The sequence below is a fragment of the Lissotriton vulgaris genome, chromosome 1_2 (genome assembly GCF_964263255.1).
Source record: "Lissotriton vulgaris chromosome 1_2, aLisVul1.2, whole genome shotgun sequence".
NCBI classification, from domain to species: Eukaryota; Metazoa; Chordata; class Amphibia; order Caudata; family Salamandridae; genus Lissotriton; species Lissotriton vulgaris.
The window spans coordinates 253453080-253479387 of record NC_141686.1 but is presented as its reverse complement, the minus strand read 5'-3'; positions in this window follow the sequence as shown (position 1 = coordinate 253479387).

The window sequence follows — 26308 nt, the reverse complement described above, 5'->3', positions numbered from 1 at the left end:
GGATGCTTATAGGATTGATACAATTGACTTACTGAACAATCTGGCAGAGAATGGACACAAGGTCTCCAAATAAGCGAGCAGGTACCGCTATATTGACGATATTGTCTTTATTTTGGATGGAGAAATGGAGCTTCTCAATGAATTCATAATCTGGCTTAATTTGGGGGACCCCAACTTAAAATTTACATCACAGATTAGTAGAAGCAAGGTTGATTTTTTAGATATTACAATTAAATATGTGGCAGATATTTTGGAAGTGGAGCTGTATAATGACCCATCTCCCTGCTCCCGTTCCCAGCGAAAGTCATCGAGAAAGCCATCAACAGCCAACTCGCCACATTCATTTAAGAACACAACATCCTCGACTCCTCCCAATCCGGCTTCAGAAAAAACCACAGTACGGAAACCGCCCTCCTCGCCGCAACAGACGACATCCGCACCTTACTGGTCAAAGGAGAAACAGTAGCCCTCATCCTCCTCGACCTATCAGCGGCGTTCGACACAGTCTCCCACCGCACCCTAATACGCAGACTCTACGATGCAGGAATCCAGGACAAGGCCCTCGACTGGATCTGCTCCTTCCTCTCCGGCAGGACGCAGCGGGTCAGACTCCCCCCTTTCCTCTCGGACCCCACACGGATCACCTGCGGAGTCCCCCAGGGCTCCTCCCTCACCCCGACGCTCTTCAACGTCTACATGGCTCCACTTGCCCCCATCGACAGAACCTACGGACTCAACATCGTGTCATATGCAGACGACACCCAGCTCATCCTCTCCCTATCCAACGAGCCCAACACCGCCAAATGCAACTTTCGAGAAGGCATGGAAGCCGTCGCCAAATGGATGAAAAACAGCTGCCTTCAACTAAACACCAACAAAACAGAAGTACTCGTCATGGGCCCAAACCCCGACGCCTGGAGCGACACCTGGTGGCCCACCGCCCTCGGAAACCCGCCAACCCCCACAGACCACGCACGCAACCTGGGAATCATCCTGGACTCCGAGCTCAAAATGGACCGCCAGATCAACTCTGTCTCATCTTCCTGCTTCCACACCCTCCGCCTCCTTCGTAAGACCTTCAAATGGATCCCCCTCGAACACCGAAAGACAGTCACTCATGCCCTGGTCACCAGCAGACTCGACTACGGCAACGCACTCTACGCTGGAATAAACAAAATCCTCATCCGCAAGCTACAGAACATCCAGAACGCCACCGCAAGACTGGTCCTCAACCTGCCAAAACACTGCCACATCTCCCAGCACCTGCGCACACTCCCCTGGCTCCCCGTCGAGGCGAGAATCACCTTTAAGATGCTCACCCACGCACACAAGGCCCTCCACGGCACCGGACCAGCATACCTGAACAGCCGACTCAAATTCCACGCACTCCAAAGGACCCTACGATCAGCCCAGCTTTCCTACACCGTGGTCCCCCGCACCAGAAAGACCAGATCGGGAGGCCGCTCCTTCTCCTTCCTCGCGGCCAAAGCATGGAACGCCCTTCCGCTCCACTTCAGACAGACAACATCGCTCCCCATCTTCGCAAGAAACCTCAAAACCTGGCTCTTCGACAGACCCCCTCCTTGATGGAATGGAACCTGCACCCCCCCACACCCCCGACCCCTAGCGCCTTGAGACCCTTGCGGGTGAGTAGTCGCGCTTTAACAAACTCCTGATTCATTGAACCAATGGCTAAAAACAAACTATTACATTATACTAGCTTCCACCCCAAGTCACAAATTGACAACATCCCATTCAGCCAATTCCTCCGTCTTCGGAGGTATTGCTCCAGCTTTGATGACTTCCATAAGCACTCAGAAATGCTGAAAAAGAAATTTAAGCATAGAGGATATCCAAAGAAGCTCATCACCCACTCTTTTAAGAGAGCAAGATTCTATAATAGAGAGGCAATGCACGAGAAAAAGATAAGGACAGAGAAGCCAATACATTTGAGAAGCTGCTGACTGCTTTTAAGCGGAAAAAAATCTCAGGAATGAGTTTGTCCACACCTATCGTGAGGATCAACTTGAAAGCCAAAGTACCCTGGGCATCTCTAGAGCCATAGGTAATGCTAAATGTGGTTCTTGCAATATCTGTTCCTTATGCCTTCAAGGGAAAGAAGTGGAATATAACAACATAACCCTTAGGTCAAAAACCGTGAATAATTGCAGGAGCAAAAATCTGATTTATTTGTTGTTATGCCCATGTGGCCTTGGCTACGTGGGCGGAAGTAGTAGAGAGCTGAGGGTTAGGGTTCAAGAACATAGATCCGCCATGAAAACTAGGTAGGAAAATGCACCATTGGTCTCCCACTTTGTTGAGAAAGAACATAAACAAAATGACCTTCGCTGGTTTGTATTGGAAAAAGTGACCCTGAGCAGACGCGGTGGCAACTGGGACACAAAGCGGAAAGCTTGTGAACAATGGTTTATCTCTTTTTTAGATACCATGCATAAGGGTTTGAACTCAAGAGATGAATGGGAACGTTTGGGTCTCTAGTAATATGTGCCGGTACAAACGATAAATAATACATGGTAGGTTAATGCCAAACTTCATGTTTGGTTAGACACTTGGTGAGAATTGGAGTGCATAGATGGTGTTAAAGAGATCTACTCACCTTTATGCTACACTAATTTTTATCTACATGAAGTGGTTAGATGTTGTTCTTAAGAAATTTTATCTTTGCGATAATTGATCTAAAGTAATGAATTTATTTTGGTCTTTTTGTCCATTTTAGAGGTCGAGTTTTATGTGTTCGGCATTTGCCAACCGCTAGATGGTGGTTTGACATTGAAAATAGACATCCGAAGAGAATTTCTTGCCTCTCGTGTCGTTGGCCAATCGTAAGTTTGCGAGCGTTTTGATGTTGTCGCAAATCTATCGGCTTTTAGGAATTTTCTTTTTGCCAATCTTTACTGTTGGAATTTTTAGTCATTCGTTTTGCGGTGCAAAATGTTGGGGTCACTGCATTGTTAGGTATACCATCCGATGTTAAGGGTTAGACTCTCGTTTACCATTGTACACAAACATCATGTGATCCTTCTACCGCAGCTGTCATGAATTTCCATCAGGCAGCGCGGAACTTAGTTAGTATAAAATCGGACATCTATCTTAGACCCCAAGAGACGCTTCCGGAGGAATACTACCCCGTGTCAGACTCCCGTCTTTATTTTCTGGGACATCACGCGTTAAGGCAAGCGAGTCTGTACTAATAGCGGTCAGCAGGGGTCTCTGGTAGTGTAAGTTTGTCTATCTTTTACACGAGTGGCTAGCACACACGTATTATTTAGTATTATGCTGGGGTCTATTTCATTTAATACTTCTCTCTTTTCCTTAGAGAGATCCCTGTAGTGAGAGACTCTGGTCCTGTGTATATATATTCCAGAATATACATTCAGACGTAGAACGAGAAAAACTGAAACCGGGGCTTCGTTTCTGGCTGTTTTAAGATATGTGATTAGCGTATTGCTTAGGACATGATAAAGTGTAGGCAGTATAACAACACGGGGCATCCAGCTAAATATATACGAACCCTTTTCTTCAGATTGTCTTGGACACAATGAGAAAGGAGCTGTGATTCTTTGCTTAACTTGAATAAGATGATACAGCATTAGCCTCGATTATTATTTAAGGTATTTTGTGTGGAGCTTTATAAAATCTCCTTCCTTTAGTATACTGAGAATTGAAACTTTTTTACCCTCTTTTTATTGTTTTATCTTTTTCAGTCTCGGCCGTGAGTGACGGCAGGTCACCATTGGCATACAAAATTGTTTTTAACAAATGAATAACTAGGAGAGTATTCACGAATATATGAGGTAATTTTACCCTTCTGTTTACAATGTGCTACTATGTCCAATGCATCTCGATCACAGTAGTAAATAAACCCCATGAATGATTTAAAGCAGGGGTATGTTGATACTAAGCAGGGAATAAAGACAAGTTGAGTCCCATGGCACTTTCTTATTACAAAAGGCCGGCTTAAATATCCAGAATTAAATACGCTAATATGTTTAAGAAATCAGGATCAGATTAGTAGCTAACACCCTAATAATAACTTCTGGTAGGGGGTGTGTTTATTTTTAAACAGGGACTTAAGACAAGAAGAGTCCCCGGTACTTTCTTTTAGGAGGCCGGTTTAAAAACTTCGGAATTAGGTGTGAGAAAGAAGATGTTGATGTTTGGGTTTCAAGTGATGGTTGAGCAGTGTTACCAGAAAACGTATTGAACTCGATGGCGAGACAGATTCGTGGTTCAGTGAATTTTGGAAGAGATGTGATGGTGCAAGTGTTTAGACCGACGAGGTACAATCCACGATTTTGCGCAGTTACTGAAGCAATGTGTCAAAGGTGTGTTACTTGCCAACAGATGAATGCTGGAAAGAAAACTGGTCACTTTGAGTTATATTGGAAGGTTGGGAGGACCCTTCAATAGAATGCAGGTGGAATTCATTGAGATGCCTGATTGTAATGGGTTGAGGTACATTTTGGTGGTGGTGTGTGTTTTCTCACGGTGGATGGAAGCATATCCGACACAAAGATGTGACATTCTCACAGTAGCTTAGCTATTATTGAGGGAGCTGATCCTGAGGTTCGGTTTTCCAACCTCTTTTGAGTCGGACAAAGGAACACACTTCCACAGCGAGGTCATGAAATTGCTTTGTGCCGATTTGAATGTTAACCATTGCATTGCAGCTATCGACCAGAGGCTTTTAGGATTGTAGAACATATTAATGGGACTTTGAAAGCCCGAATGGCAAAAGTGTGTTCATCGACATCTTTGAAATGGCCTGGTGCTTGGTCTCTTGTGTTAATCAGTATCCACAGTTCCCAGACAGGAGGACTGGGTTATCTGCTCAGGAGATCTTGATTGGGAGGGTGATGCGATTGCCAGCAGTGCCAGCTACAGCTTTGATAAACATCACTGATGACTTAATTCTTGACTATTGCAAGGGACTAGCTAATGTGGTCTGTTCTGTGTCCCAGCAGGTGCAGGCAGCAGCTGTTCCAGCCTCGAGTGATCTGTGCCATGACTTGTGCCCAGTGGACTGGGTATTGGTCCGTAAGCACATGAGGAAGAATTGTCTGAATGTCCGCTGGAAAGGCCCATACCAAGTGATACTGATCACGAACATAGCAGTGAAGTGCGGAGGGTTGCCAAACTGGGTGCATGCCTCCATTACCCGCAGAGTTCCAGCAGCTCTTCTATCGACTGAAACTCCAGCTAATGTGTCAGGGCCAGAAGAGAGGACAAGTCAAGCTGTGAGGGTTGCTGACGCAGCTGGTTGTGAACAAGAACGAGCTGATGAGGGTTACGTCAATCAGAACCCTAACATTGACTCGGATGAAGGAGGTGTCACTGTGGGTGGCGCAGAATCAAATTCAGTAGAAAAAGGAAGTGGTGCACAGGATATACAGGGAGAAAGCAGGAGAGTCATCAGAACAGAAGAGGTTTGGCCCCAGAGACAGAGGAGACTGAATCCGAGGTTGGCTCCTGAAAGAGACCTTGCCCCTGTGTCTGAGAACTCTGAATCAGAAGAGAGCAAAGAAGGGCAAGCTCGAGGAGATCTGAGAAGATCAAGACGAACAAGAGTGCCTTGTCAGAGATACGCTACACCGGAGTGGACGTACGTTGTGACTGATGCCAGCAGTGGTGAATTCCGGGAGGTTGAGCTCCATAACAGTGATCAGCAACAGTCCGAATGTGAGAATCAATGTGGTACTGTTGGTTCCAGGACTTGAAATCGAAGGAGTGCTGACCATCACAATTCCAAATCCTCCAGTTTTAAGCAGAGTTTGTCATTTGATTTTGCACAGATTAACCTTTCCTACATTTGGTTATGAGGCTCAGTCTCATGAAGTGATAATTCTTCGTCTTTAACTCTTGCAACATGTTCTAGAGATAATTGGAGCTGATCTTATTTTGGGCTGAAGGTGAACTTTTGTTGTAAATACCTAGACCCGAGTGGAAGAAGAAGAAATGTTGGGACTTTCCGTAGAGGAAGGAAGAGGGCTAGGGAAGTCTTTCGAACTGTGTAAATATGGAACTAAAGTACTGTAAAGGGATTTTACAGTCTTTCAGAGTGTTGTCAGCGCCCGACATCGCCATCGCCATCCCAGAGGGCTACAAGATCACCCGGAGGGACCGCACCGCCAACCAGATGGGAGGAGGCATCGCCATCATCCACAGGAACACCATCCGCATCACGACCAGCACCGACAACACCCTTACCACCGCCGAACACCTGCATTTCCAGATCCACACCGACCCGAAGACCACCCTCAGAGGCACCCTGATCTACCGACCTCCGGGACCACGCACCCAATTCAGCGAGGACATCGCCGACTTCGTCAGCCCGCATGCCCTCCCCTCCGCTGACTACATCCTCCTGGGGGACCTCAACTTCCACCTGGAGAACAACAACGACCGCAACACCAGCACCCTGCTCGACAACCTCGCCAATCTTGGACTCAAGCAGCTGGTGTCCACCCCCACCCACCTCGCCGGACACACACTCGACGCAGTCTTCTCATCCAGCAAAGACATCACCTTCAGCCACGCCACAGAGCTTCAATGGACGGACCACAGCTGCGTCCACTTCACCTTCAAAAGAACGACGACCCACCACCACCAGCAAAAGGCTGCCCGCAGAAGCTGGAACAAGATCACAGCCGACCAACTCGCCACCTCCTTGAGCCAGCACCCTCCTGCCAGCTCAGCGAACCCCAGCCAGGCCGCCGACAACCTCACGAAGTGGATCAGCAACTGCGCGGACGAGCTCGCCCCACTGAGGACCCCGCCCAGCAGACCCGGCAGCAAGAGAGCCCCATGGTTCTCCGACGAACTCAAGAGCTCCAAGAAGAACTGCCGAGCCCTCGAGAAAGTCTGGAGAAGGGAACCAACACCGGACAACAGGACCACCTTCAAGCTTGCCACCCGGAAGCACCACCAGCTGATCCGCGCCGCCAAGAAAACTGCATTCAAGGACCGGCTGGACAACAACGCACACAACTGCAAGGAACTCTTCAACATCGTGAAAGAGCTCTCCAACCCCAGCGCAGGAAACAACGACATCACCCCATCGCAAGACCTCTGCAACTCCCTCGCCTCATACTTCCACAACAAGATCGCGGACATACACAACAGCTTCAGCACTCAACCAACGAACGCCAAGACCGAACCACCGCCCCCCACCACCACCCTCCGCGCCTGGACTCCGATCAGCACCGAAGACACCGTCCACACAATGAACTCCATCCACTCAGGATCTCCGACCGACCCCTGCCCCCACCACGTCTTCAACAAGGCCGACGCTGTCATCGCACCCCACCTGCGAGACATCATCAACACATCCTTCGACACCGCCATCTTCCCTGAGAGCTGGAAACACGCCGAACTCAGCGCTCTACTCAAGAAACCCACAGCGGATCCCACCGAACTCAAGAATTACCGCCCCATCTCGCTCCTCCCGTTTCCAGCCAAAGTCATCGAGAAGACCGTCAACAAACAGCTGGCCGCCTTCCTTGAGACAAATGGATCCCTCGACCCCTCACAGTCTGGCTTCCGAGCCAACCACAGCACCGAGACCGCCCTCATCGCCGCCACCGATGACATCCGAGCCCTGATGGACAACGGAGAAACAGCGGCCCTCATCCTCCTAGACCTCTCCGCGGCATTCGACACTGTCTGCCACCGCACCCTAACACAGCGCCTCAGCAACGTCGGAATCCAGGAGAAGGCACTGGAATGGATCGTCTCCTTCCTCGACGGAAGAACACAGAGAGTCCGCCTACCACCGTACAAGTCAGAGGCCTCCAAAGTCATCTGCGGCGTCCCTCAAGGATCCTCACTGAGCCCCACCCTCTTCAACGTCTACATGAGCCCCCTCGCGGCCATCGCACGCCAACACAACCTCAACATAATCTCCTACGCCGACGACACCCAGCTGATCCTCTCCCTGACCAACGACCCCGTCGCCGCCAGAGCCAACCTGCACGAAGGGATGAAAGAGGTAGCCGAGTGGATGACGACCAGCCGCCTGAAACTGAACTCAGACAAGACGGAGGTCCTCATCCTAGGCTCTTCGCCCTCCGCCTGGGACGACTCCTGGTGGCCTCCCGCCCTGGGCGCCGCACCCAAACCAACAGACCACGCACGCAACCTGGGCTTCATCCTGGACTCCTCCCTCTCCATGACCAGGCAAGTCAACGCCGTCTCCTCGGCGTGCTTCAACATCCTACGCATGCTACGGAAGATCTTCTGGTGGATCCCCACCGAGACCAGGAAGACCGTCACCCAGGCCCTCGTCACCAGTCGACTGGACTACGGCAACGCCCTCTACGCCGGCACCACCGCCAAGCTCCAGAAAAGACTCCAGCGGATCCAGAACGCCTCAGCCAGACTCATCCTCGACATCCCACGAACCAGCCACATCTCCGGACATCTCAGAGACCTGCATTGGCTCCCTGTCAACAAAAGAATCACCTTCCGCCTCCTCACCCACGCACACAAAGCCCTACACGACCAAGGCCCGAGCTACCTCAACAACCGAGTCAACTTCTACGCTCCCAAACGCCACCTCCGCTCAGCCAACCACGCCCTCGCCGCCGTCCCCCGCGTCCGAAGAGCGACAACAGGAGGAAGGTCCTTCTCCTACCTGGCCGCCAAGACCTGGAACTCCCTCCCGACCGATCTGCGCCTGACCCAAGACCACCTCTCCTTCAGGAAGAAGCTGAAGACCTGGCTGTTCGAGCATTAACGGCACCCCCCTCCCCCCAGCGCCTTGAGACCCTACGGGTAGGTAGTGCGCTCTATAAATGTCTTTGATTGATTGATTGATTGTTTGGACTGATCTGAACTTCGCTTGAAAAGAAAGAAACATACTCTAAAGACTGGGGGGCATATTATCAAGGGGGTTTATCTCCGCTTTTTTGGCTTTAAAAGCCAAGAAAGCGGAGATAAAATTATCTCCCTATTACCTAGTTGTCGCTAACTCCAGTTAGCGACAGCTAGTAGGAGATAGCGACCATCTTGGGCCCCACTTTGCATGTCAGTGATATTTATCACTAATGACTGAAAACAGTCACTAACATCGCTATCTCCTATTACCAACTTTTGGAGATATTCGCGCTAAGCGCGAATATCTCCAAAAGCTAACACCTGCCCTGAGCAGTTCTTAGCCATGTTATCCAATGGGAGGTAGAAAACATGGCTAAGAGCATTTGCTCGGTAATGCATGAATATCGCTGACTTTTCAGCGATATTCATGTTTTGCGGCAATTTTTATCGCATTTGCGATAAACCTTGGTAATACCAAGGTTTATTTGCGGTAAAAATCGCTGCAGCTCAGCTGTAAATTTTTGTCTCTAATCAAGCAATAGCGATAATTATCGCTATTGCTTGGTAATATGCCCCTGAGTTCTGAACAACTCGATAAAGACAATGGAGGCTGGAAATCCGAACCTTTGTTCTAAATATATGATAGGTACACTTTTAAGGGGGGTGATAATTTCAATCGTAGTAGTGATTATAGTGTCAATAGGTGTACTACTCAAGGTAGAAGATGCAGTTGTTGGGGGAACTCCTACACCTAGTACTTCGACCAAAAAAGAGGGTATCATGGGAGCTGAAAAAGCTATGCAAGCTCAAAATAGTCGTGGATTGAATGTATATGTATCAAAAGGTGAATTTAAGCTTAATGGTTATGCCAAGCTGCTATAATAATACGTTGAGGCAATGTATATGAAGGATTGCAATGTGTGTATGCAGTTATCTGCCTCAGTGGATGAGGGTATTAAGTATCACCATATTCCATTGACGTATGGGATTTCATATAGTTTGTTTCTAAGTGTGTTTTATGGACGAAGTCATTATGAGTATTTATTTTCCAATTATGATGTAGTACTTTCAGAGGTTGAATAAGTATGATTATTACAAGCAGGATGATAGGATGGGAAGTATTTCATACAGACTTCAACGTTAGATAGGTCATATGCCCACAGACACAATTTAACATTTTCACTAACTGATGTGGAGAAGAAATTTATAGATCAGGTAGAAGATAGATATAGAAAAAGGAAACTGGCAGCCACATTGAATATGTGCCACAAATGAAGATGCACACTCCAAATTTACATCCACTGACATCCTATGAAAGGGAAACGGTGGTCCAAGGAACTCGAGGAATTTTACTAGAGATAAGTTGAATCGCACACTCTCAGAGTCAGAGATGGAATCAGGAGGTCTGGTCTCCAAGAGAAGAGTTTGTACCTGCACTGAGAGACCACTTTTTAGGCTTTACCTAGAATGGGCATACACTGTCTCTGCGCGACATATTGTTTCACACATTAGGCTTACAGCGCCCCCCATAGCTTACCATTTGTTAGCCTCAGCGTCGATCTCCTTTCCTTTGTACATGGGTGTCATATCATGCAGGCATTATGTTTTCTTCTTGTGTTTGGCCCTGCCTGGAGCACAGTCCAAGTATGTGTGTCCATCCACTGCTTACGCTTATGGGGCTACTTTTTTATTTGTGCTCAGGCACTCCGTATGAGTGCGTGTGTTTTCAGTCCGTCTCGAATATCACCATCCATGTAGCTTTTATTCCCTGCCATCAGTTCCCCTTCCAAGTTGCTTCTTTTCCCTCCTACCAAGTACTTTACTCCACTGCACTCTATGCACTTTGCTCTTCTCTGCACCATTCTACTCTACCCCACTGCACTTGACGTCCCATGCCACTCTACTCTGCACCACTCTATGCCACTTCACTTTATGCCACTGTACTCTACATCACTAAACTCTACCCTATGCACTCTGTGCCACAGCACTCTACTCTTCAATGCTCTATGCCACTGCACTCTACACTACTGCACTTTATGCCACTGCATTTTACTCCACGGCACTTTAGGCTACCACACTCCACGGCACTCTACTCTGCACCAATCTACTCTAAGTACTCTATGCCAGTGGTTGCCATACTGGGGTCTGCGGACCCCCAGGGGTCCGTGACACATTCCCAGGGGGTCTGCAGATAGCAGTTTGAAAAGCACTGCAAAGTTCCTTGTATAATGAGCAGTTTTTGGGCAGCAATAAAAGTGTCAAGATAACTCCGGTGATTAATGTACATGCTGCAGAGAGATGGGGGTTTTGTCCAGTGGCAGCTTTGACTCATCTAAGGAAGTGCAGATGGTTAATATGCCTGCTGCAAAGAATGTCTACCATGCATTAAAAAACAGTATTTTGTTTTGTGCGTAGCTCAGTGGGTTCCAGCTTTTGCCACAGAGATTATTTTGGTATTGTGCAGTTTACAAGTTCCAATCATAATCTAGCACAGTGAGCTATAAACTGCTGTCAAAGAGCTGCATTCAAACTGCATGGTACAAGTTAGTGAGTTATGCTTTTTCCCATTCTTTCATTATCCCGATTCTGCTAAAATGGTTTGTTTGGGTAGAAAAAAAATCCTTATTATTAAAGTCAACGCTAATCCCTGTGTTATGTTCTGAGTTTGTCCTTCTCCAGAGCAAGCACTCTACCAGTATGGATGACATGAGAACCCTACACCTTGTAGTCCCCTTTCCCTTATGTAACATTTTCTATTAACTGATCTACACATGTATGATTCATTGTCTCTATATGTGTGTGAGGTAAAATGCTCTGACACCCTACAGTGGTGTGAGAGGTGCTATAAAATAAATTAAATACATGTGCTATGATAATAAAGGGATCTTATCATGCGCGGACTTAGCCCAATGGGCATCAAGGCGCCTAATTCCAAAAACAGCACATAACAGAGGAACTCTGCAGCTCAACCTGTATAGGCTCTAGAGAAGCACCATGTTTTTAGGGCCTTTTTGAACAGCGTCAGAGAGGATAGCGTCTTAATCTCTGTTGGCAGGATGTTCCAAAGCTGTGGAGCAGCAACGGAAAAGGCCCTAGCTCCCCATCTGGAGAGCTTAAAACGGGGGACGGCAAGTTGGAGTTGTCCAGAAGAGCGTAAACACCTTGGAGGGTGATAGCGGGTAAGCAGGGAGCTGATAGCGCCTTTAGGTCCATCCTCGAGAGCTCTGTAGGTCAGACACAGAATTTTAAAATAAATTCTGTGCTGGATGGGCAGCCAGTGAAGGTCTCTCCTCGCAGCAGTAGCAGAGGAAGACCTGGGAAGATCAAGGACAAAACGTGCGGCAGCGTTCTGCACTACTTGCAGTCGATGTATAAGGCCCTTGTTGGCTTCCATGTAGAGAGAGTTACAGTAATCCAACCTGGAACCAACAAGGGCAACTGCAATCTGCTTACGTGCTTGAGGAGACAAGTAGCTGCGAATTCTGTTGAGTGTCCTGATCACGCCCCAGCAGGTCGAGACAGTCCGATTCACCTGTAGAGACATCGAGAGTGATGTATCAAACACCACACCCAGATTTTTGGCGGATTGAACGGGAGTGGGGCAAGTACCAAGAGAGGGAGGCCACCACTCACTCGACCAGATGTCTTGGTCCTTCCCGAAGACCAACACCTCAGTCTTGTCGCCATTTAGCTTCAGGGAGTTGGTGACCATCCAATCTGCAACATGTTGCATACAGGACCTGAAGCTAGAGGCAGATGTTATGACAGAGGACTGGGTGAGTGATATCATAATCTGGGTGTCGTCGGCGTATGATACCACCTCCATCCCCAGCGATCTTACAAGCCTAGCAAGGGGGGCCACGTAGATGTTGAATAGGGTCGGACTTAATGCCGACCCCTGTGGCACCCCACATTGCAAAGACTTTGCTGGGGAGAGGTGGTTGCCGAGCATCACTCTCTGTTCTGTTCTAGGAGAAAGGAGAGATAAGAGGCACTGTTGGAGGGTAGTAGTGAGGGAATCATTGAAGATTGTCAATCATTGAACATTGACAAAAGATTGTTGTATCCTGGTGCATAGTAAGGTCATTATTTACTATGCTTTAAAATCCAATACAATTCAATATATAAAGTCAAATGTCTTGTAAAACGCACCATTTCTCACCTAAGTTTCTATGGGGAGACTCCCCTAAAGCCTCCTTTTGTAGTGGTCAGGCTCACTCACAGCACTAGGGGCCAGATGTAGGAGCGCTAATACCGGTCGGAAACGGCCGTTTTCAGCCGTTTCCAACCGGTATTAGGGTTTTCAGATGTAGGGGGCTGAAAAATACAGAATCGGTATATTTACCGATTTGGTAAAATTACCGATTGGGTAAATTACCGATCTGTAAATATACAGATTCTGTAATTACAAATGTAGGTGGTACAGTTTACAGGCACAGGCCCTTAAGAGTCGGTATTTTACCACACAATCCTATTGTGTGGTAAAATACCGAATTCAGGTGTGCATGCACATCTGTGCATGCACACCTGTGTAATGTGACACACAGACATGCCCTTAGGGCATGTATGTGTGCCACATTGCACACAAGCCTGTACTTGGGGTGCTAGAGGGTGTCAAAGTGACACCCCCTGCACCCTTGCAGGATTCGGTATTTACTGATTCTGTAAATACAGAATCGGTATTTCCCATTGATTCCTATGGACATCAAAGCCCATAGGAATCAATGGGAAATACCGATTCTGTATGTACAGAATCGGTAAATACCGAATTTTACAGATTCGGTAATTCAGATTTTAAAATTACCTACATCTGCCCCCTTCCCATTTACAGACTCTTAAATACCGAATCGGTAAAATTCGGTATTTAAGAGTCTGTAAATGGGAATTACCTACAGCTAGCCCTAGGTGTGCACTGTACAGGAACTGGTCTGACAACATTTGCCAGAGCAACTTTAGGTTTCCAGTCCAACCTTGGCAGGAAGAGGAGCCTCGGGCAGCGAAATAAAACCAAACAATGAAAAGTTAGTCGTTAGATGCAGCACCAACCTTCACATTAAGAATTTTTGATTTTTGCAAATATTTTTCATATACAAAATACGAAAATCTTTAGTAATTCAAGTCTAGTTTTAGTTTGATGTGCACTCGTGTGTGCTTATTTTTTTCGAATTACAGTTTTAATGTTTGTCATTTAAATCATAAAAATTGATTGGATGACCCGGTTTCAAACAGTGACTCTATGGAGGTCCTCTGGAGTGAAAAGTTTGGGAACCACTGCTCTATGCCACTCTACACCACTTTACTATACATCACTGTACTCTATGCCACTGCATTTTACACCAAGCACTTTATGCCACTCTACTTTACTCTGCATCACAGCACTCTAGGCCACTACCCTTAATGTCACTGCACTATACTCTGCACCACTATATGCCATTGCACTCAACATCACTGTATTCCACTATGCACCACTCTACACCACTGCACTTTACTCTTTACCACTGCACTCTACACCACTGTACTCAACGCCACTCTACTTTACACTACTCCACTCTATGCCTGCCAATCTACTCAGCACCACTCAACTCTATGCACTTCACTCTATGCAGTTGCACTCTACGCCACTCCACTCTATGGAACAGATTTGAGAAGGGAGACAGGAGGCAGCTGAGAGGAGGAGCGGGAAGAGTCACCAGGTGCGCGATGTTAGGTGAGCGCAAGGTCCTCTGGTACTCGCAGCCCCGTACTCCCCGATGGGTCCGATAAGCTGGCAATGCTCCTCCAGAAGTTCACGATTTACAAAAAGGGGGTGGTGATGAACAGAGTGTCTGAGTTAAACAGACCACTCTTACCCAGTCCAAAGATCAGGGCTTGATCCATCACCGTTATTTATCTCACTGCCCCATCCCAGCTCAGAACCTGGCTATATGCAAATCAGTCTGTCCCTGGCCCAGTGCATCATGGGAACAGGGCAGACTAAACTACCAAGCCAATTCTTCACCAGAAAGGAGACAAGCTACCGGGGACCGGTTTCTGGCATTTCAGCCTTCTTCGGCCCGGCTTGCTTGAATCCTGATGGAGCAGTGAGAAAGGGACTCATGTCTGAGTATACCCTGCCACACCTATAGTGGCCAAAAACGATTTACAAAAAGGGGGTGGTGATGAACAGAGTGTCTGAGTTAAACAGACCACTCTTACCCAGTCCAAAGATCAGGGCTTGATCCATCACCGTTATTTATCTCACTGCCCCATCCCAGCTCAGAACCTGGCTATATGCAAATCAGTCTGTCCCTGGCCCAGTGCATCATGGGAACAGGGCAGACTAAACTACCAAGCCAATTCTTCACCAGAAAGGAGACAAGCTACCGGGGACCGGTTTCTGGCATTTCAGCCTTCTTCGGCCCGGCTTGCTTGAATCCTGATGGAGCAGTGAGAAAGGGACTCATGTCTGAGTATACCCTGCCACACCTATAGTGGCCAAAAACGATTTACAAAAAGGGGGTGGTGATGAACAGAGTGTCTGAGTTAAACAGACCACTCTTACCCAGTCCAAAGATCAGGGCTTGATCCATCACCGTTATTTATCTCACTGCCCCATCCCAGCTCAGAACCTGGCTATATGCAAATCAGTCTGTCCCTGGCCCAGTGCATCATGGGAACAGGGCAGACTAAACTACCAAGCCAATTCTTCACCAGAAAGGAGACAAGCTACCGGGGACCGGTTTCTGGCATTTCAGCCTTCTTCGGCCCGGCTTGCTTGAATCCTGATGGAGCAGTGAGAAAGGGACTCATGTCTGAGTATACCCTGCCACACCTATAGTGGCCAAAAACGATTTACAAAAAGGGGGTGGTGATGAACAGAGTGTCTGAGTTAAACAGACCACTCTTACCCAGTCCAAAGATCAGGGCTTGATCCATCACCGTTATTTATCTCACTGCCCCATCCCAGCTCAGAACCTGGCTATATGCAAATCAGTCTGTCCCTGGCCCAGTGCATCATGGGAACAGGGCAGACTAAACTACCAAGCCAATTCTTCACCAGAAAGGAGACAAGCTACCGGGGACCGGTTTCTGGCATTTCAGCCTTCTTCGGCCCGGCTTGCTTGAATCCTGATGGAGCAGTGAGAAAGGGACTCATGTCTGAGTATACCCTGCCACACCTATAGTGGCCAAAAACGATTTACAAAAAGGGGGTGGTGATGAACAGAGTGTCTGAGTTAAACAGACCACTCTTACCCAGTCCAAAGATCAGGGCTTGATCCATCACCGTTATTTATCTCACTGCCCCATCCCAGCTCAGAACCTGGCTATATGCAAATCAGTCTGTCCCTGGCCCAGTGCATCATGGGAACAGGGCAGACTAAACTACCAAGCCAATTCTTCACCAGAAAGGAGACAAGCTACCGAAGTTCACAGCAGGCTCCCACCATACGCCCGCAGCAGTTCCGTGTTCGGCTCGCAGTGATTAGAGGTTGGAAATCCGCATGAGTTCTATGCACTTCACTCTATTCTGTTGCACTCTACGCCACTCTTCTCTACACCACTTCCCTCTATGGAACTGCACTCTATGCCACTCCACTCTACTCCATTTCACTCAATGTCACTTCAAGCCACTCTATGCCACTCCAAGCCAATCTATTCCACTCCACTTTATGCCAATCCACTCTATGCCACTCCGCACCTCTCTACGCCACTCCGCTCTACTCCACTTCATACTGCTTTAGAAGATGGGTGAAAACACTGGCAAAGCCAATAGCTCTTGAATAGGCGAAACCTATTGGCTTTGCCAACGTTTGTTTTTGTTATGTGGTGAATTTTCCTGGTCTACACCAGACGCACTGGAAGAATGCCTGGTGCTCATTGGGTCCATTACCCATTCTATATGCCATGGCCCCTGTCCTCGCTCGTAGGGTGGCAGGTACATTCATTTCGGCTGTCTACATTTCTAGAGATGGCCTTTTGTAACAAAATGCTGTACTTTGTATTTTGAGATGGATTTTTCACCAATTAAAAAATTTAAAGAAAATGGAATTATCCAGATCCTAGATTTTCCCAGGGGCCTTTCATCTGGCTGCTTATGGAAAACTGTTCCCCGGTACTTTTAACACCGAAACTCCCATTCTGCTAGCTCTATGCTACTGAAATCTTTAAATTAATAATGATTCAGCTTTGAATGCAAACATTAGGTTACCCAGTTCCATTCTGTGGAAGAATTTGCAATATTAACTTTATTTGATTGAGTTGGTGGACAGTTATATTCAGAAGCTGGAAATCTTTCAGTCCCTGTGCCAACAGTAGAGCCTTCCATTGTTTCAGAGGGATGCAGCACTACAGAAATATTGAATCAGGTACATTTTCTATGGTTTTCAGGTTTGCAGTATAAGTGAGGGACTGCTCTGAATGATCCTGCCACCAACCACTTGTCTGTTGAACATAGCAGAGGTTTCTAATTGATGGCTAGATGGACTGGCCTGATACTGGCCTATTCAGTGCATTCCTGCACTCATACGCCTTACTGGGAAGTCCTATTATGAATACTCACCGCCCTATGCAGTGAGCATATTAAAATTATAGCATCTTTCCTTCTTGGCCCCCAGTAAAAGGAAGGACTATGAGTGGTTGGCTGAAGAGGGGGTGGAGGGAGGAAGCAATAACCAGCCAAACGGGTGGTGTATATTTAAACTAATAAGAGCTTACGGTTTAGTGAGGTTAATTGTTAATTGATTTTTTCATGCTACATGAAACTGCAGGGCATATTATCAACAACTAGCGATAATTATCGCTATGTTGGTTTAGCGGCGATATTTTTATCGCCGAGCTGCGGCGATTTTTATCGCTTAGGAACCTTGCTATTATCAAGGTTTATCTACTATGCGATAGAAATTGGCCGAAATGCATGAATATCGCTGAAAAGTCAGCGATATTCATGCATTACTGAGCCAATGCTCTTAGCCATGTTATCCACCTACCATTAGATAACATGGCTAAGAACTGCTCAGGGGCAGGTGTTAGCTTTTGGAGATATTCGCGCTTAGCGCGAATATCTCCAAAAGTTGGTAATAGGAGATAGCGATAATAGCGACTGTTTCCAGTCGCTAACATCTTGGCACACCCACTTTGCATATCATTAGTGATAAATATCACTGACATGCAAAGCGGAGCCCAAGATGGTCGCTATCTCCTACTAGCTGTCGCTAACTGGTGTTAGCGACAGCTAGGTAATAGGGAGATCATTTTATCTCCGCTTTCTTGGCTTTTAGAGCAAAAAAGCGGAGATAAACCCCCTTGATAATATGCCCCTGCATTACTTTACAGCACAGTGCGTTTTCCATTTATTAGGACTCATTTTAGCTAGTTCTAGAAGCACATTTTTCACGGGACCATTGTATGAGCATATCTGTCCTACATATGGCATCACATGGAAGCATACAAAAACACTGATGAATAGAATGGTTGAATTACTCTCTGCCACTGCTAGTTGCTTGGGGTTGTATCTCAGTCCATCGTCTATCATTTTTTGCACACCAGCCACCTCAGTTTACACCCAGCCATATGCGAATCAGTCTTGAGCCTGATCCAGTGGGAACAGTACATCCCGAACTGCTAGGCTCGGTCCTCCCTGAACTGGAATACAAGCAATCCAGGACTGGTCTTGCCCATATTGGGGTTGTCTCTGGTGCCAGAGAGTTGTTTGCTAATTGTGGATTACACCTTAGGATTACTCCAAGAGCAGCTGTATACCCAGTCCTGGACTCAGAGTGGAGCTAAAGTGGTTCCAGCTATTTGTGGGTGGTGCTTCTGCCTGATTGGTGTCAAGCACCCACCGTTCTGAACAAACCAGTGTCCAAGGTCTGCTGAAAGTAAACAATTGCAAGTTTGACAGATTCCTCAGATATCTTTCATTTACTAAGACTTAAAACACTTCACATCATTGATTATCCCTTAATTTTGATCTCCTTTGCAGTACCTTTGTAATTTTATGTTAGGTGATCTTGTATAGCGCGCAGCTGCCTCCGGGAAGAGGCATCCTGGCGCTGGCAGCAGTGTCAGTAGAAAGTAGGGCTAGACGAAGGGGAACTGGTAGGTTTTGATGGCCTTACGAAAGGATAGCAAGCAATCCAGGTGGTAAATCTGAATAGGGAGGGAATTCCACAGTTTAGAGGCTAGATATCGGAAGGACCGCCCTCCAGCTCTGAGGCACTCCACCTGAGGGACCATAGCCAAAAGTTGCTCAGCAGAGCGTAGCTGGCGGGAAGGTACATAGGGGACCCGCAGATCAGACAGAATCTCAGGGATGAAAGATTTAGTATTTTGAAGGTCAGGCATAGTGCTTTGAATTCGATCCTTTTGGACATGGATAACAAAGGTAGACGGCGCATTGCACCCATCGCGGAACAAGTTCTAGGGAGCCTCAATAAGACTTGGGCGGCTGCATTCTGGACTCGCTGAAGACGAGTCGCTTCTGCCTTGTTAGCGCCTATCATGAGTGAGTTGGTGTGGTCCAGTCTGGACAAAATAGTCGTCTGGACTTTCAACTGGCGGGTGGGTGGATCGAAGAAACCCACATGGGCCTCAGTCCCCGGAGTAGGCCAAAGCAGGTGCCTGCAACCTTCTTGGAGTGCTCCTGAAACCCAAGAGTGGAGTCGAGCCAGACCCCAAGATTTTTCACCGCCGACTCAGGGGTGGGGGCACTGCCCAAGGTCGCCAGCCACCCTTGCGCATCCAGAGCCCCTTATCTCTCCCCACCAACAGCACTTATGGCTTATTAGCATTGAGTTGAAGGCAGTTGGTGGTCATCCAATGCGCGACCGCCACTCCGAAATTGGGAGGTGCCTCGTGTAGGATCATCGGAGAGGGCAACCACCAGCTGGGTATGAGCCATGGTCCCTTGCCTCCACTGTCTGGGGTTGAACATACTGAATGAACAGAACAGGGCTCAATGTCGATCCCTGGGGGACCCCCTGCTTGCTGGAATGGGGGTGGGAGAGAAAGGGGGGCAATGACCTGGAATGTTCTGTCAGACAGAAAAGATCGAAACTAATCCAAGGCAAGACTGTAGTAATCTGCCTCTTATGTAATCCATCTCCCTTGCCCTGATTCTCTGCCTAATGCTCTAGCTATATGATGTCATTTGGAACGTTGTGGATGTTTGTACTTGAAGGTGGAGCTGTAGGAGAAGATGGGCTGAGCAGCCAGGAGGCTGCTCCTGGTGGGGCTTATATTAAGACTTACATTGGAATTTACCAAGATGTAACTTGAAGAATAAACTAGCACTACAAGAGCTGTCTAGTAGACTTCATTGATTTCTACAAATACCTACCACCCCAGCCTCCTCTAAGCAACGTAGGAGGATCTGGTGAGAGAACGTATCAAAAGCAGCGCTTAGATCGAGCAATATCAGGGCCGCGGTATGCCCCTCATCCAGAATGGTCCGCAGGTGTTCGCTCATCGCTAAGAGCACAGTCTCTGTGCTGTGGCCAGGGCGGAAACCATTCTGGGAACGATCCAAGACACCTGTGTTGTTCAGAAAGCCAGAGAGAATGTTATTGGTGTTGGCCTCAGAAACTTTAGCAGCCCAAGGCAGTAGAGATATGGGATGGAAGCTTTCCGGCTTAGTCGGGTTCAGTGAGGGTTTTTTCAGCAAGGGGACCACCCATGCTTGCTTCCATAGCAAAGGCACCACAGCAGTGGTGAAAGAGGAATTGATTACCTGACATAAAGGCATAAGAAGTACAGGTAGGGAATCCCTAAATTGGGCAGGCCCCATAAGATCCAAAGGGGAGCCCGGTTTGACCTTCTTGCTCAGCCTGAGAAACTTGTCCTGGGAAATAGGGGTGTAGCGGCCAAGGTGAGAGTGGGGAGAGGAGCAGGCGAAGCCGTGGGATCGATAGGGGCTATAGGGAAGGATTTGTAAATGACTTCCACCTTCTTAACAAAGAAGGTGGCCAAGTCTTCACATTGCTGCCCAGGCGTGATCACCGGGATAGAGGGGTCTTTCCTGTTTTTGAGGTCATTAAGTATTTTGAAAATGCTTTTAGCAGGGTTCTTACTGGACTTGATCTCATTATTGAAGTAAGCCGCTCGTGCCAGATGTATGGCCTTGTGGTAGCAATTGATCGCATCCTGGTACGACTTCTTAGCCCCAAGGTCATAGTCCCTTCTCCAGACTTGTTCTAGCTTTTTACAGGTACTGCGCAGGGCGGCCAGAGAATCGTTGAACCAAGGATTGGAACTCCAGCAGCGACCCTTGGAACATTTAGCAAGAATGAGAGTGTCTAGGGCATGTAGGATCCAGTCGCAGAATGATTTATACGCTAGATCTGGATTAGTGGCTGGGATGGGGGGCAGATGCCAGGATGGCAGGTCCTCCGGTCAAAGAGTAGATTTAAATGACCAATGAGGCTAAAATTAGTGGCTGTCAGCACCAGGGAACCCGCGGCCTCAATAATAGCGGATTTAAATTCCTAGACCAGCCCCGGTGGACGGTAGACTAAAAAATCTGTCATAGTAGAGTGGACGCTAAAGGAAATTGCAAAACGAGCGCATTCGCACCAGGCCACATCCTCCTTAACAAATGAGCAGCGGTGACAGGACTTAAAGATGACAGCTATGCCCCCACCTCTAGACTCCCTGTTTACAGTCAGGATACTGAAACCCTGGGGGAGAGCTAGGCCCGGTTCAGCCACCATAACATCAGTCAACCAGGATTCGGTCAGAAAGAACACATCAGGTGATTCATCTTCCATTAAGTCATAGCTCTCCATGTAATGCTTAGCCAGATTGCGGACATTGAGGTATAGGATTTTCATAGAGGGTCTGGGTGGAGACAAGGGACGGTAGGGGGGCAGTGTGGGACAAGACTCATAGCCACAGTTGAGACAACAGAAGGGCCCTTTCCGGTCACATTATGGGAGAATGAGGTCGCTCGTTCCATTTAAAGGTCAACTCATATTCTAAATGTTATAGCCTTACCATTTGGAAAATTAAGAGACCCCAAATGGCAAACAAAATCTCACTGGACGACTTGTGTTAATCCAGAGGCAAGAAAGTAATATCTCTCCGGTGACTGTATTTAAAATCAAAATTCTGTGCTTAAGGCAAGGAATCAGTGAGGTTCTCCTGACAGCTAGTTCCTTTCTTCATGCTCAATTTCTGACATCCTGAGAAAGTGCATGTCTGAAGGATCAATAAAGGGTAAAACATTTGTGCTGGGACAGATTACCCTATGCAATCCATATGCCTAGAGCACTTACCTGTGTTCGAATAGGAGGGTGGAGATTCACCTATCAATGGACCACCCCATTCGCATAGTGTTCAACGCGTCTCAATGCAATCAAAGAGCATTGAGCCTTAAAAAAGGGCGGTTCCATCAAGGAGAAGGCACCTCCTTCTCCAAGGGAGGGCTTTGTCCTGCAGCAGATTGTTGATGCTTGTTCAACAGACTTTCGGGCCTGGGTGCAGACAATAAAGCATCTAGAATAGTGATTACAAGGGATCTAAGTTCATACAAATGCCTTAAAATTAAAATTGACGTTTTAGCAAAACCAGATGGTTTTTTGTTCCTAGCCATGATTCTTGACTCTATTTTAATTCATTTTCTTCGCTTGTTGGATGCGTTCCTGGCTTGTGTTTGTTGTACTCTACTCCCACCCAGGCCTGGATCACCACCAGGCCTTACTATGTGGGAGGGCTCCGACCAGGGGGTATGGTGTTCTGAATCTGGTGTTCATGACCTCACCCATCCTCAAGTTGCCTCTCATGAAAGCCTCTCGGTCCAGCATAGCGCCACCGTTCTACTTTAAGGCACATGCCTCATTTGAAGCACCTCGTTATTCCATTCGCCCAGCATCTTTCCGTTCTATCACATCCTCTCTTCCAAGCAGAGACCTATCTTACATCACCTCTTTTTAAAGTGCCACTCATCTTGAAATCAAATTTCTATTAAATACCTCTTTCCTGTAGCGCCTCTCTTATTTAAAGCGCACCCCTTTTTTGATTTCTTCCATGAAATGTCTATTTCACATAAATTACCTTCCTTCCTTAAACCTTCTGTCTTTCCCTTAAATTACCTCTCCCTTTTCAGTAAACCGTCTCTGCCTTGTAAAGCGCCTTGGTCTTTGCCGTGCACGCACACAGTTTGTATACTCAATACGACTCTGGGATACACTGGCCCTACGAGGTTGTACTGAATAGAGTATCGAGCATCAAGAGGCACACTTTGGACACTGCCTCTGGCTAAATGAGTCCTGTAGCTTTAATAACTCGGGAAATAAACCAGGCCAGTCCAGCCCCTCCCTCAAAGGCTTTGTCAAAGGTCTTGGCACAACAACAAATCTTTTAATCTTAGCAATATTAATTGAAAAGGCACTAATTGCAAATCTACCTTTATATTTGTGTTTTGTAGATTTTAAATCTGCCTTCGACTGTGTTGATCGCGAGCTTCTTTGGACCAAGCTTGCAAAACAAGGAATTCCAGCCAAGCTGTTAAAAATGACAACATTTATAGTATCTAGGGGAAGCTTTTCTATGTGCTTTTACTAACCGTAACTCTATCGCACTAAAAATGGCCACCGCAATGCGGAAACTGTACTGCGCATGCGTCAGTCATACTCAAGTGACATGACGTATTTACTCTGCCTGGTGGGAAATCTTTGCTTTTGCGCACTAAAACTAAGATGGCTACTCTGTGTCTAAACATGCTGCAGCTTGCATCACCGCTTTTACTAAATTGTTCATTCTGCTTAAACTCCTAATGCTGTAGTTAAAATATAGTAATGGGAGTAGAGAAGAGATAAGTGGTATACAGTGCATTCATTTATTCCATGTTCTAAAACTGTTTCTTTTCTATTTCGTAATAGCTCGTGTTTGGGCCTGGTATGTGTTGTAACTCCATTTTGAAAGCCGCACCACGCATGTGCAAGAGTCCAAGAATCCTCAAGCAATGACATTGAATGGGTGTCAAAGAGAAGTCTTGACTGAGATGCGCCTGGGAGCGTGAACTCTCAACCCTGCAAGAGGAAGCTGGACTGTACAAATAATACAATGCTATTGATATTGATACATTCACTGCCGGGTGGAATAAAAGTGCATGGGAAAATAAAGTTAATGGGAGGGAATACACGAATTTGCAACATTGAGGGGTGGTACACTGCCCTGGAAAATGGTATATCTAAGGTAGGCTTAGCTAGCCAGATTGTCCGACTTGTCCGAGTAGCAGATCTGTCACTGACCCAACGCACTCAATAGGGGATCGAGAGTAGAGGTGCTGGCGAAGCACTCTGTCAGAAAATTCGATAACCCAATCGGGGTTACTGGGAAAATCGATAACCCAATCGGGGTTTTGGGAGAAGATTTGATAACCCAATCGGGGTCCAACTGTTAGCTGCAGAGAGGGGTGTAACACTGGCGTTACACTTAGCTAAAGGAATCTGGTTCAGTTTGCATCCATCCTAATTTGGCTTTCACCTGCCCTGACCTGTACCTGTGCTGTCAAACTGACACCTGAACCATTCTAAATCGAGGAAATATCCTCCGACTTATGGGAAACTTACCAAGTCTAAGTAATATATCAACAAAAGATATCGAAATAGTAGGCTTTCAATCAAATTCTGAAGGCCCTTTGCCAATAACTCTGATAACAGTACCCAAAGGCCCAATTGCAGACTCCATAATGAAGGAACATGGTTGTTTCCGTGATTGGGGCATAATAATAAGTCAAGTCGCTCAAAAGGTTTATCCAACACCTCTCTTATATACTGAAAGTAATTCAAAAAAATCACTGTCTGATGAACCTAAAGCGGTGTTTTCCGTATTAAAAAATCCCCAGGGGACAATAAACCGTGAAGTTGAATCTTCTTCAATAATAACGAAGAAAGCAGATCGAAATGAAGTAAATGACTCGTGGATTAAGGTATCCCTTCATGGCTCCAAGGATCACTGACAAAACTTACCCCAAACTCAATCACAAGAAAATTACGGGGTAGTGTCTAACTTGAAGTTATACTCATGGAATATTAATGGCATCTCCGGTCAGAGGATGGAAGCTAAAATCCAAAGTATTTCAACGGAAATCCACATAATATTACTGCATGAAACATGGGCAATCGACCCCTTTATGTAAAAACATCACACGGGTTACTTTGAACCAGCTATAAAACATCAGAAATTTGGTCGGCCCTGTGGAGGATTAGCAATTTTTGTATCAAATGAACTTAATGCGAAACATGAGTTAATTTTCACGAACAATCCTAACCTTCAGGACTTAAAATTCCATTCTAAACCTGGAATAAATATTCTGAATAAAGTTTTGACTCTAGTAAATGTATATTTACCTCCGAACAGGTCTTTAAAGAATACGCTGATCAGTGCCTTAAATAATCCGTTACCAGAACAAATATTGGATGAGCCTCTAGCCGACTATATCGTTACAGGCAAATTTAACGTCAATTTGCTAACGCCCCTAGCACGGAGCGAATTTGTGCATTCTCAAAATCAACAATGGGCAATCCCTGACCCAATAATTGACCCTAATCACATTAGTCGATATAATAAAATCGGGGTAAAGTTGGTGAGGGATATGGAAGCGCTAGGTCTAAGAATATTGAACGGCAGATTTCCTACTGATTCTCCGCTGGCCTGGTCATTTCATTCAAAAAATTGCTCTTCCCGAATTGATTACACCCTGACGTCTTTATCTATATTTCATAAGGTGATATCCTACTCCTTAATCAAGATGATGGAAAGCGACCACAGCCAGCAAATTATCGACATCAACATAATATGTACAAAATCTAAATCTTTCCTGACAATTCCTGGAGAAATCTGTCCTGCATGAAAACCGGCAGACACGGACAAGATCACTGTAAGGGCAAAAAAGTTGTTGATGGTTTCCATGATCGAAAAAAGTTTAAATCCCATTGAACAATGGGAAAACTTTACACACAAAGTAGTCCCTGATAATTTACCATCTATAATCACCCAAGAAAGGAAAAGCTCATATTGCAAAAAAGGGGAAGATGCAGTAAATACGATCTTTTTACCTCATGCTATAAGGAAACTTAGAAGGCAACAAAACAGACTGAGAAGACACCTACAGAGGACTCGGTCTAACGAAGATATAGGAGCCTCATTGGCGAATATCAATTGTAAACTAAGGAAACTGATATGGAATGAAAAGTATAAAGCAAGACAGGACCTATGGACAAAAATATTCCATGCAAGCTCAATGGCAAATTCAAGGGAGTTCTGGAGACTTATTAATTGCTTATCTTGACCAAAGAATCTGGGAATTGGATCAAGTTTATCCGAAGAAAAATGTGTAACTTTTCTACAAACTCATCTCAATCCAAACCAAGGAACTTTGATACAACCTAATGTGGAAAGTTCTCTAGCAAAGAATTGCAAAGAAGGAGTGACAGACGTGAGTATAACTACCAGTCAAGTGGCAAGATTGATAAAAAAACAAAAAGATGGCGCC